This window comes from Harpia harpyja, chromosome Z, assembly GCF_026419915.1.
Source record: "Harpia harpyja isolate bHarHar1 chromosome Z, bHarHar1 primary haplotype, whole genome shotgun sequence".
Taxonomy (NCBI): domain Eukaryota; kingdom Metazoa; phylum Chordata; class Aves; order Accipitriformes; family Accipitridae; genus Harpia; species Harpia harpyja.
The window spans coordinates 101,034,513-101,045,993 of NC_068969.1; the positions used below are offsets into that span (position 1 = coordinate 101,034,513).

The window sequence follows — 11,481 nt, forward strand, 5'->3', positions numbered from 1 at the left end:
GCTAGCCTGTTCAATGTGCCTTTGATGCTTTTTTGTTGTTGCTTTTCAAGTGCGTGAATTCCTCTAGTATTGTTTGTGTGATTATAGCACCTAAAAATGATTGCCAGCCAGCTGCACTACAAACTACACCAACAGAACAAAATGCAGATTAATATTCATCTTTCCCCTGAAGATGCCTTACTGCTGTCCAGTAATTGCCATAATGAATACCATTGCTCGTTCCAGCTTCCTGCTATTCTCTGTTAGCAAGTTTCCACCTGCACCAGTGCCACACTTCCACCGCTCTACTCTCTTAGGGACACTTAACATGTGGCCTTTATCATCTGCTGCTTCTCCTGCACCGGAATCAGAGGAAACTGATTGCTAAGTTCACATACATTAGCACAAACTCAGAGCAACTTCAATTTCTGCTCAGCAGCAGCCCAGGGAGAGGGACTGGGGAGGAAGGGGGGATGGCACACACAGGCAGCTCTGCTCGCAGGCTGCTGAATGGGTAATTGAAGCCCTGGCTGCTGTCTCCTCCGGCCGAGCACAGCTCAGCACTTTTACCGAGCTGGCTTCAATCTGCGTTGCCTGGAAGTGCTCCACAAGCCACAGCCTGTGAACAACCATGCCCCTTCTGACCGGGATTTTTAATAACGTTTTTTAAGAGCACCTATCTGTATCGTTAAGGTAGGGAGTAATCAGAGCATCCGGAAAATGCCAAACTACTAGGATATAAAGCAACACCACGAACACAGGGTTTTGCTGGTGCCCACCAGAGCCACCCTGCCAAAGCACAACAATGTGGCAAGACATAAAGATAGCTCATTCGTCCTGCAAAAGAAGCTTCTGTCAGTCCTTCCGCACTTTCTCTAAGCCACACAATTCAGAAAACCCCACCCAAACCTGAAAGCCAACTTTCAGTCAGAAGAGCGGGAATAAAGCGAAGGAAGTAACTTGCTAGGTCTATTAAATATAACGATAACGTGAGTCTCAGCATGGATTGCATACAATAAAGAAACACGCAGTTCAATGATCTGGATGCATTTTTCTTCTTTCTGGATTGTTCCGTTAAAGATGTGCTGAAATTTGAATATATGTCCAGTAAACTCTGTATCACCATTATGGTATTTGGCTTTGTCAATGTATGACTGCTCAAAAACAGTAAAGAAAATAAGAAAGCCTCCTACAAAATCCCCTGCAAGTAATCTGGCGCGTTCTCCCTCATGGCTGGTATTGCCACTGACACAGCTAAGTTTAAAGGTGTTCCCCCCTCCCCTCTCCATCTGTTACTCTGCACCCTCTCTGGCAGGCCAGCTCATGCTAACTTTTCACAGAATAGAAGTCAATCTCTAATGAATGTCACCCTAGTAGTTTACAGAGGCTTTCAACCTAGAGAGCCTATAAAAAATGACAACATAAAGGATGCTTACATATACCGTAATATAAACATAAGAAATTTTTAAAATGGTTTGTACCCTGCTAGGAAGTGTTTAAGGGTTCAAAATTAAGTAAAAAAAAATAATTACCAGACTAAGCCTATTCAACTCTCGCCCTCAGCTGAGCAAAGGTTTTGGCATATGGCTCTGGGGGCAGAAGAGCCTGGCCACCCCCAATGGAGCCGAGGTTGCTGCTCTGCAGTATTGGTCAAGCTGAACAGGAATGAATGTACTTCTTGTTCCAGTTTTCAAGATACCTGGTCAGTGCAGGCATCCGCGATGTAGAAGGTGGGAGGGATGATTCTTCTTTTGCCCATAAGGGCACACTTCTGCTTCATACAAACAGGATTACCAAGCCACAGCCTCCTGTCAGATCAGGCTCCTTGGCAGGAACCTTTTAAAATCAGTTTAAAAAATCTAGACAAATAAATAACTAGTGAGATACACCTCTTCTGTTTCAGCCCTAACAACAAATGGTGCCAGTTATTTTTATTGAGATCTTACATTTTTTTCACACTTCAGCATCAGTAAATAAAACAAAACCTGCAATATAAACAAACAGTATGAGTACCAACTGCTCACGTATAAAATGAGTTGGCGAAAGACATCAGTTGTTCGATGCAAAAATAACATCTTTCTCTTCCTTGTATTTTTTACGAGCTGTTGCACTGACAGGATCCTACAAAACATTGCAACCAATATGCCATTTGGAAAGCATAGCAATGCAAGCCTCTGACAAAATTAGTCCTACGCTACCAAAACCATTTCTACTCCTACCACAGCTCTACCCATAAAGGAGCACAATCTTCATAATAATTAAAAAAATGCATTTTTTTTAAAAAATCAGTATGAATATATGCTTCTGGGTGCAATTCAAGTTACATTTGAATTTTTAAATGATCTTGAGGGTTTAGGGTTTTTTATTGTGTTTTAGTACAGTAGTCTCAAACATCCTTAAACAAATGATTACACTTAAGACTTAAACATGTCCTTTTGATTACTGGTCACATAATGTTCAGTTTTCTTAAGACAGTGGACCCAAACAGTTCAGAGTCTATAACTTCAGTGTTTTCATTATCATCCAACAGTTCCCCAGGCTTTCATGTCCTGATGTTTTTACTTACACATATTCTATTTTGTTTCAGAATTTATCCACAATTTGTGTGCAGTCCCTAGCTCTTGATCCCTCACACCATAAAACCTCCTTTCCTTTTCTGCATGATTTAGCAAACTGAAACACCTGTAGGACATGTTTGCCCACTGTGGAAAACTTTTTCCCTCTTCTACTCTGAGACCTCCTGTGGTTAACCAGGCTCTCAGGTTCCTTAGGCTTGAAATAACATTCAAACGATACGCCAAAATTCTTTAAAAAATGAATTATATCTGAAATTCATACCTCAGCATACAGAACAGGTGTATGACTACAGAAGCTTCTGTATGAAGATTTCCATTATATTGTTCAATGTCAACATGAACAGTTAGTCAGGAGGAGTCTCTCTTCCTAAATCCTATGTTCTTTCTTTTTGACAGGTAGACTTTTTATTCCCACTGGATCCATAAAGCTCTCTATGGCTCTTACCGAGAGAGCCCTCCACCTGCAGTAGTAGAATGGGAGAGGACAAGGGACCCGCAATGATTTTCACAATACTTTGGTTACTTTGATAAAACATTAACTTTTTTGTAATTTGAAAAAAGCAATAGAACAGGCTACAACAAATGCATAGGTGCAAGAGTAAACAGCATTACTTTTTCAATCATGGCATTAAGTGCATTCATCTATGCCACAAGCTGGATCAAAGACACAAGGGCACAATGTATTGCTTATTTCCCTTAGACATCAGATACATGTTCTACATGGTTCTACACAATAAGCTTGAAAAATCAATGATGGATAAAGCATCTTCATGCAAGTATTCTTACTCTCCTCCTTGCTCTGATGCAAGTTAGGCAGGCCCCTCACACCACTTAAACAGCTGAATGCTATCCTTCCTTAATGTCACTGCCAGCATCCCTGTGGTCAGCCAAAGCCTTAAGAATAATCAAGCAGTATCCACTGTAGTTAACACGCTTGTGTGTGCCTTGTGGTGGATAAATTACATGCCACTGAAAAAAGCGTGTCTGGGCCCAGTACAATCAAAGAAACTCACTCTCTCAAAGCTACCTATTATTTCAAGGAAATTAGCTATTCAAGCAAAATACTACCTTAGAACCAGCAGTAACAAGGCACAGGCTGCTTTAAAACAGTGACTGCTTTTTCTGAAATGGTTTCTGAACTGATACGGCCACCCTTATTAAATGCACCTTAGTGCTAGAAGATACCAGAGTCATCACACAGTTCCACAAAAATAGCCTTCCTCACAGGGAGGTGGAGAGGCCATTTCTCCCCATCCTGGGCTGCAGTCCATCCATGCCGTACACGCTGTCCTGCACCACCAGAACTGGCTGGCGTACAGGAGGCCAGCAGTGACCATATCACGTAACAAGTGTCTCTCCTGTGCAGTGTTTGTTACCACCACCCAGCACGAGCAGACCCAGAGACTGACTGCTGCTCTCCAAAGGTCAGAAATCAGAGCTAAAAAGCATACAGCCCCATCTCACACACTCTCTCTGATCCTATTGCAGTAATGTTGCAGCCATGAGTAAGAACAGTTCATCCACATGTACTGCACCAGCAGGTTGGCACTGTTCGGAACAAGCACCAGTCACATCTGAAAAGTTCTAGCTGCATGTGTTTCAGTTACGTGTATGGATGAGGCAAAAACTGCGAATGGATTCAAGAAAAAAAGAGCAGGATTTCCCACTGCACACTGCAAATCATACCTTCTGCTGTCTCAACTCACTGCGGCAAGCATGACCCTAGCATATGCCCTACAAAAGCCAGGACTCAACCTGGGACACCAATGCCCCAGCGTAAGCACAGCTTACTGGGCTTGATCTGCACATGCTGTGAAGTACAGATGGGCTCGTAGAGTCATGACCGCGCTGTATTCTGCCCTGTTTACTTAACATCTGACTTAGTCCTTTGAGCTGCTCTGTGCCCAAACTCAAACTGTCACAGTCGTTACAAAAGCGATGGTTTTCTTGGGGGTTTCTGTATAAGTAAAGTTCCATAGCATTTCCCAGACATACCTGACTAGGCTCAGCTGTAAAAAGTAGTCAAAGATACAGCAGCTCATTGCTTATAATTGCTTTTCTCCTCTCGATCATCATCCCAGACCTCCTTTACTTCAGGCAGAGCAGATAAAGCTTGGTCCCAAACGTAATCACAATCAGTCCTCTTCAACTCATGCGAAGAAAGGGACAAGAACCACCATCTAAAAAGAATCTTGCTTTTTTCTCACTCACTTTTTACAGCATCACATAAAGCTACTAGCAGTCTCATGAACAGTCAAAACACCAAACAGTTCAAGCTTTTTTGGATGAAAACAGTATACAAGGCATCACTCAAAACAGTTATAAAGTAGGTTCATAACATGGTTCTTGAGCAAACACTATTTGATAAGCATTCAGTACCAAACTCAAACAGTATTTGCAGATAAAGGAGAACCCACTGCATTCTCAAAGTAACACTGGCATAAATTCCTACATGTGTGTGAAAAAGGCAGGCAAAAAAAGAAAAAAACATGAAACATAGCAGAAATCAGGCTGCTAGCTGAACACTTGAGAGCAGATGGGAATAAGGCATGCAGTTCATGAAGTGAAGCAAAAACTGACAAGCATGCTCATTTAACCGAGACAGCTGAAATAAAATTTCTTGGTTCTTTCAGTCTGTTTCTTCTGGCCTACAGACTCTCTTTCATGGTCAGACCACCACTACCCAATGCCCAAACTCCAACAGGCACAAAAGGATTTGTTTGGCTGTATCAATAAGCTTGTAGAGATGAACGACGTATAGATTAAAACCCAAAACTGTTGCATACTGGTCAAGCATAGAGACAACTGTTCACAGAACACAGGTACAGTTTCCACCTGCAGGGTACCATCAACGCATCCTAGACTTCTACTAGAATATGGAACCAGCCCACTGGGATTTGAACAAATCCAGTGTTCTATAGGTGCAGCAGACTTTGAAGGCTAGAAACAGCCATTGGGTATCTCTACCTAGAGATAGAGGCAAAGAAGAACAGGCAAAAATATTTCTGTTCTCCCCAAATTCTAGGCTGGCCAGACCCGAACCAGCATCACTGCAAAAGCTGGAGTACTGAGTGACCATATCAGGCTGCCCAGGACCGCAACACCATGACAGCCTGGGGTGCAAGCCAACAGCCAGTGAGCAAGGTGCTGGAACAGCTCCTGATAATAGGTCAGGGTTTGATTTTTCTGCTACTGAAAGGCCAAGTTTTACCAATCTCATTTTCTCCTGAGGCGGTAAAACTTCAAACTCAATTTAAGAGCTTGAATGATGCAACATGACGGTTGTTATTAATAACTCAACTCTTTCCAACCACCCCTCAGAGCTGTTGTGTGTTAGCTGCTGACAAACCTGTATTGCACAAAATTACTCTGTAGAGCCTCTGCAATATTACTTCATGTTTGGACTAACTACTTATAAACTGAGTTCGAAGACTGTAATGGATTTATGACAGTATTTAAACAGCTTTTAAAGTTCTAAATGTTAATTATTGCCATCCCTATTATTGTCCAGTGTTTAAATGGTACCCAAATGCAACTGATTATTCATATTTATGTCTTCAAATATCATCTTTGTTCTAGGATTACAAGCAGTAAGCTTATTAAATGATCAGAGACAGAAATCTTCCGCCTTCATGAGCATAAAGCTGGTGAAGCATCTTCTCTTTGCACATTCCATTTCCCACATTATGCACCCACCCTAGGTAGTTACTGTGCTTAATGCACAGGCCTGGCAGGTCTAGCACGGTGATACCCTAACGCTGCATGTCGCTCTAAACGGCCACAGAAAAGGACAGATGGGAAGGCATAACTCCTTCCACACCAGAAGAATGGGTGCTGTTTTTACCCCCTTAATGCAGAGAGATTAAAATTTTCTGCTAAATTTATCAGAGCTCCATATCCTCCCATCAACATTCCCCACAGGGCATTCGTTGCCTCCACCACATCTCTGGCGTCCTCCATGCAGCCCTGTATGACGTTCCCCTGTACAACCACGGTCCCACACAGTGGATCCCTGCCACAAGTCATAACCGCTAGTTCGGACAGGCAGCAAAACAAGAGACTATGTTGCAGACTGTATTGCTACAAATAGGAATATCTTAATACCTGGAAGCTATAAAACTCAGCATGATTTAGAAGACACAGAGGTCAGCATCGCGGTCAGTGTATTTTTTTGGAAAGTCAAAAGACTAACGTAAATGTGATTAGCATGGTAAGTATGAATAGCATGACAGATGGAGTGTTAAAGCTTGTAAGTGCTTGATTACTGCTTTAATCCTTCAGCTACTCACTACATGGATAACAAATGAAGTGGGACAACCTTACACCTGAAAGATTACTCTGAACTGAGTGCCTGTGCATGTGCATCCACACATTTAACACAAGTATCTCACGCATCAGTGACGATTACTGCTTGAAGCAGAAGACTGGACAAGGGTGTTTTCCAGCAGTTATTCCTTCAGTAAAAATAATTGTCATTTACATCCTCACAACATTGTACCTCTGAAATGCTCACCAAACAGTAAGGAACGTTACTCTAAGACAGACATTAAGTCTCATTCTATTGCAAACCACCCTGCTACTGTGAAGCATTTCTGAAGTCTATATTAACTTACTGATAAAAAAATATAAAGTTCCTGGTGATGGCTTTCTTTTCAATAGAATACCTGCTTTCTAAAGGTCAGTAAAATATGACACTTAAATGTATTTTCATTTCATAATCTGCAGTAAATATGATATGGACAACATCCATCTGCCAGGAAACAGCCTTTACAATTCACTGGGGAAAATTCTTTCTTATACATAGAGAACCAGATCTTTGGTAAGAGGATGCTTGTTACAGCTCTCTCAAATTAAAATGATGTGTAAATAAGCAGCCACCTCACACAAAGAACTTCAACTGGGATTCATACACAATAAAGAAAGATTTCCCTTGTGATAAACAATTTGAGCACAAAGTGTTCCTTCAAGTACTGATATAAATCTGTTCCTGCCAAGCTAGTATTTCATTGCGTCAGCCTTTTGCCTTCACCATGACTGCAGTGGCAGCTTCGCCGCCTCTCTGCCTGCTTTCCTCACACTGCCCTCTTCCCAGAATTACCATCCCAGCTCCGCTGGGCCAAAGATTCGCCTTTCCATCAGATCAATATGTGGTGAAAAAATATGGAAGATCCTTTTAGTGAAAAGGAACCCGACCCTCTGGCAAACCCAGCATTTAGAGACTCCCATGTGGATTGAGTGGACTCAGTATTGCAGCACTGCTAGTATCCTTGCCCTTCCTTTCCCCACCAACTTTATCCCCTCTTATTATTATTTCTATCATTTTTATTTATTTGCAATGCTTTGAAAATGTTTTGACATGTACCTTAAGATTGCAAGAGCTTCAACTGGTCTGAATGGAAGTGCTGTTGTGTCTGATAAAACTTCTTTTTTTTTTTTAAATCACACCAAAAAAAAAAAAATCAAAGCATCTCTGCCTACATTGCTTTCTCAATGGCAAATATTCACAGCTTCTACTTTGCCCCTGGAAATCTGGTATTTCAAGTAAGATACATAATGTTATATTTATTTAGCTCGATGCTCCCATTAGTAGCGCAAGATAAATAGTAGCTTTGATAAAAAACCATTTCTGCAGCAAAAGGAAGCTTCACTTGATAGGAGCAGGGCCTACCTCTAGCGTATATACACATTAACAGAAAGGTACATATAGTCAAGGGAAAGAGACCCTGTGAGCGAGCTTATACCGTAAAAGGACCAACATGTGTTATACTTCCTCAGCTTCCGGATCACAAAAATGACAGGTACCAATCCAGAAATAGGGGAACTGCCATCAAAGATTTATTTGAGCTTTCTCTACTGGAAACGGGCACAAGAAGCCACATGCAGTAGCACATGCTACTTCAGTTAGTAAAAACATGCCGAACTGAGCTCCATATGTCTCCCCAACACATCCAGCATGGCACAGACACCCAAGCGCTCTCTGGGAGCAGTGCTGCCATGCTGCGCGGTGCTACAGAAATTAACACCTCTACAGAGCCCCCAGGTTTATGTATCTGCACGGTGCTGTACTGTACTGCGCAGATACATCAACACCGGTAGACAACGAAACAGCCCATGGTAATGAAAACAATGCCTGACCATACTTGGGGAATTTGACTCCAAAATATTTGGGGAGTATCTATGACTCCTCTACACATTAGAGTAAGTTTCAGCAGTTATCTTCATATATTTAATAAAAGTACCACTACCATTTACTGGCAATTTTAGAAATTACTCCTCAGAAGCATTGCAAGCTGGTTTTGTTTGTCAGTCCTTTATAATTATTAAAACATGCTAATGTCCTGAATTAACATGGCAAGTAGCAATTCTAGTAACGGGAGACTGAAATGTGGTGGAGATGAAAGACGCTACATTCCTATTTAAACATTTCAAGCTGTCTGAAAAACTTTCAGTGATATTTATGTTTATCACTCAGAGACACAAAACATCTCAACTGCAATCTACTGTAATCTCAGTATTTAAAAATCTTTTAAATAAACGCTGGTACTTAAATAAATCTTACCAAATGTCCTTATACTGATTCTACTCCTAACTACGTTTTCATCACTGATGTGAGCAACCGAGTCTATGCTATAGCTAAGAGTCTTTCGGATTTAAGTTATGCACCTCTTTACCTGGTAAATAACTTCTATTTTTCTGATCAGTAAACACTTGCTTAAAGCATTTATAAAATGGGATCCAACTCAAGCGGTGGGGTACAGTTTTGTAATTGATTCATTCTTATTTCTGATTTAACCATGAACAGAAAGATGACCAGGTGTGGGTCATTTGTAGTTGTGACACGAGGAGGAAAGTGAAGCTGTGACTGAACACAGTAAGTTAATAATACAGTAGATTCTGAACGAGGTAAGACACTACTGAAAAGATGAGTAGCTAACGCACATCCACACGCTTGATCTCTAGAATTAGCCCCATGAGAGTTTGCAACAAATATCATTGAAGACGTTGCTGTGTGAAAACAGTAGTTACTCCCTCTGTTTTGTATGCTGCTGCTCGGACTATCTGCAGTATTTGTTTTTGAAAATACTGTCTTCAGTTTCTTTCCCGTGCAATACCTACCGCAGACCACACACTAAGAAACGCGATCAATTATAGATGGCACGAGAGGTTAAAAAAAAAAAACTAAAAAAAAATAAAAGGTGAGTGCGTGTGTGTATAAACTGGAATAAACCACACAGAAGAGACACTCGGATGAGGTCCTTCACAGAGCAGGGAAGACCGAGACGCTGGCAGCTCATCTACCGTTCTCGCTCTGCTTTCCGAATCCAAGTCCGCCCAGAGCAGAAGGCTTCTCTGAAGAATACTGTTTCTCCAGACCTCCGAGGCCACGCTTCCCTCCCCCGCCGCCCCCCTTCGTCACCCACGGCACGCGCGGTCACAAAACTCCCCCCGCCCCCCCCCCGGCCTGCCCCCCGACAGCCGTCCCGCCCGCGGTTCCGCGGCCGCGGCCCGGGTCCGGCGCCGCGCTGCCCACGCCAGCGGGACACGCCGGGCGCCCGCCGCTCCCGGAGGGGCTCCCACACCCACCGGGCTTCGCGGAGACCCCGCCGCCCCCAGGCGAGAGCCGGGTGGGCGGGAGGCGAAGCCCGACGGCAGCCGGACCCCGGCCCGCCGCCGCCGCCGCGGCGGGGGGCGAGGAAGCCGCCCCGCGCGGCACGCGGCCGGCGGGGAGAGGCGCGGAGCCGCCGCCCGGTACTCACCGACTCGCTCAGAAACTTCCCCCCAAGTTTCGGCGGCGCGGCGGGCGCGGCCCCCTCCGGCGGGCGCCGGCACCATGGGAGCGCCTCAGCGAGCGGCCGCCGCGGCGGCGGCGGCGGCACCGCCGGGCATCGCGCTCCCTCCGCCCGCGGCCGGCCCCAACTTCTGAGGCGGCAGCGACCGACAACGGCGGGCGAGGGCGGGCGCGGGGCTCAGCCCGCACCCCCCCCGTGGGGTGGGGCGGGGCGGGGCGGGCTGCCCTCCCCGCCGCCCCGCCCCGCACAGCCAGCCCACCTCCGCTCCGCCCCCCCCCGCCGGCAGCGGCAACGGCAGCGCCGGCAGCACTCACTTCGCTCGCCGCCGCCCCGCAGCCCCCTCCGCGCCTGCCCCGCCTGCTGGGGCGCGGGGCGCTCAGCGGCCGCCGCCGCCGCCTCTTCTTCTTCTTCTTCTTCTTCTTTCTTCCTCCTCCTCCTCCTCCTCCTCCCATGGCCGCCGCGCCCCGCTCGGCAGCTGGCTGTCCGCCCGCCGCGGGGAGGAGGGGGTCAGGCAGCAGGGCCGGCGGCGCGCCGGGGGAACGTGTCTGGCGGGGCGGGGGCGGCTCGGCGCGTCCCCGGGAGCGCGGCTGGCTCCCCGGCCGCCCCGGAGCCCCGGCCGGTGCCTGTCACTTTCACTGCGCCGCGGGGCTCCGTCTAGGGGAAGGCGGCGGCTACTGCAGCGCATCCGCCTGTCGGGGCCGGCGGGGGGAACTGCCCCCCTCCCCCTCTCCGGGACGCCCGCTCGGCGCTGCGGGCGCGGGGGGTTGCCCGGAGGAGTTACGCTGCTTGCCCGGAGAGGCCGCCCGAGGCACCCCCGCGGCCATCGCTGGTGGGGGGCGAGGGCCCGGGCTCCCGGCCCCGGCCCCGGCGTGTGCCCGCGAGGGCAGGGCTGGCGCCAGGGTTTGTTTCCAGGAAGGCGGTGAATCCGATTTTATTGGGGGTGGGGGGTGTCAGCGTGCCACGCGCGCGGCTGTCAGGGAGAAATTAGGTGGTTTATGAACGGCTGAGAGTGCAATGATGGGCACCTTCCCCGACCCGGTGGACCACACGCGGGGCTGAGTAAAGTGAGTGTAGACATGAGCTACGGCAAAAGGGGGAGTGACCGCTTGGACTTTTCTTACAAAAATAAAGATTTC

At 46.3% G+C, this 11,481-nt stretch overlaps 1 protein-coding gene across 3 annotated transcripts in view; it reads right to left on the minus strand.

Annotated features, from left to right (window-relative positions):
- Window positions 1-10,486, minus strand: part of GHR (growth hormone receptor) — a 131,179-nt gene extending 120,693 nt beyond the window's left edge. For 2 of the 3 annotated variants that reach the window (XM_052776801.1, XM_052776804.1), the window contains exon 1: window positions 10,313-10,486. The gene's annotated coding sequence lies outside the window, so the exon portion shown is untranslated. Of the gene's footprint in view, window positions 1-2,817; window positions 2,837-10,312 lie in introns of those variants that run through there. The other variant, XM_052776803.1, reaches the window with a different exon arrangement.
- Between the last annotated feature and the right edge of the window lie 995 nt (window positions 10,487-11,481).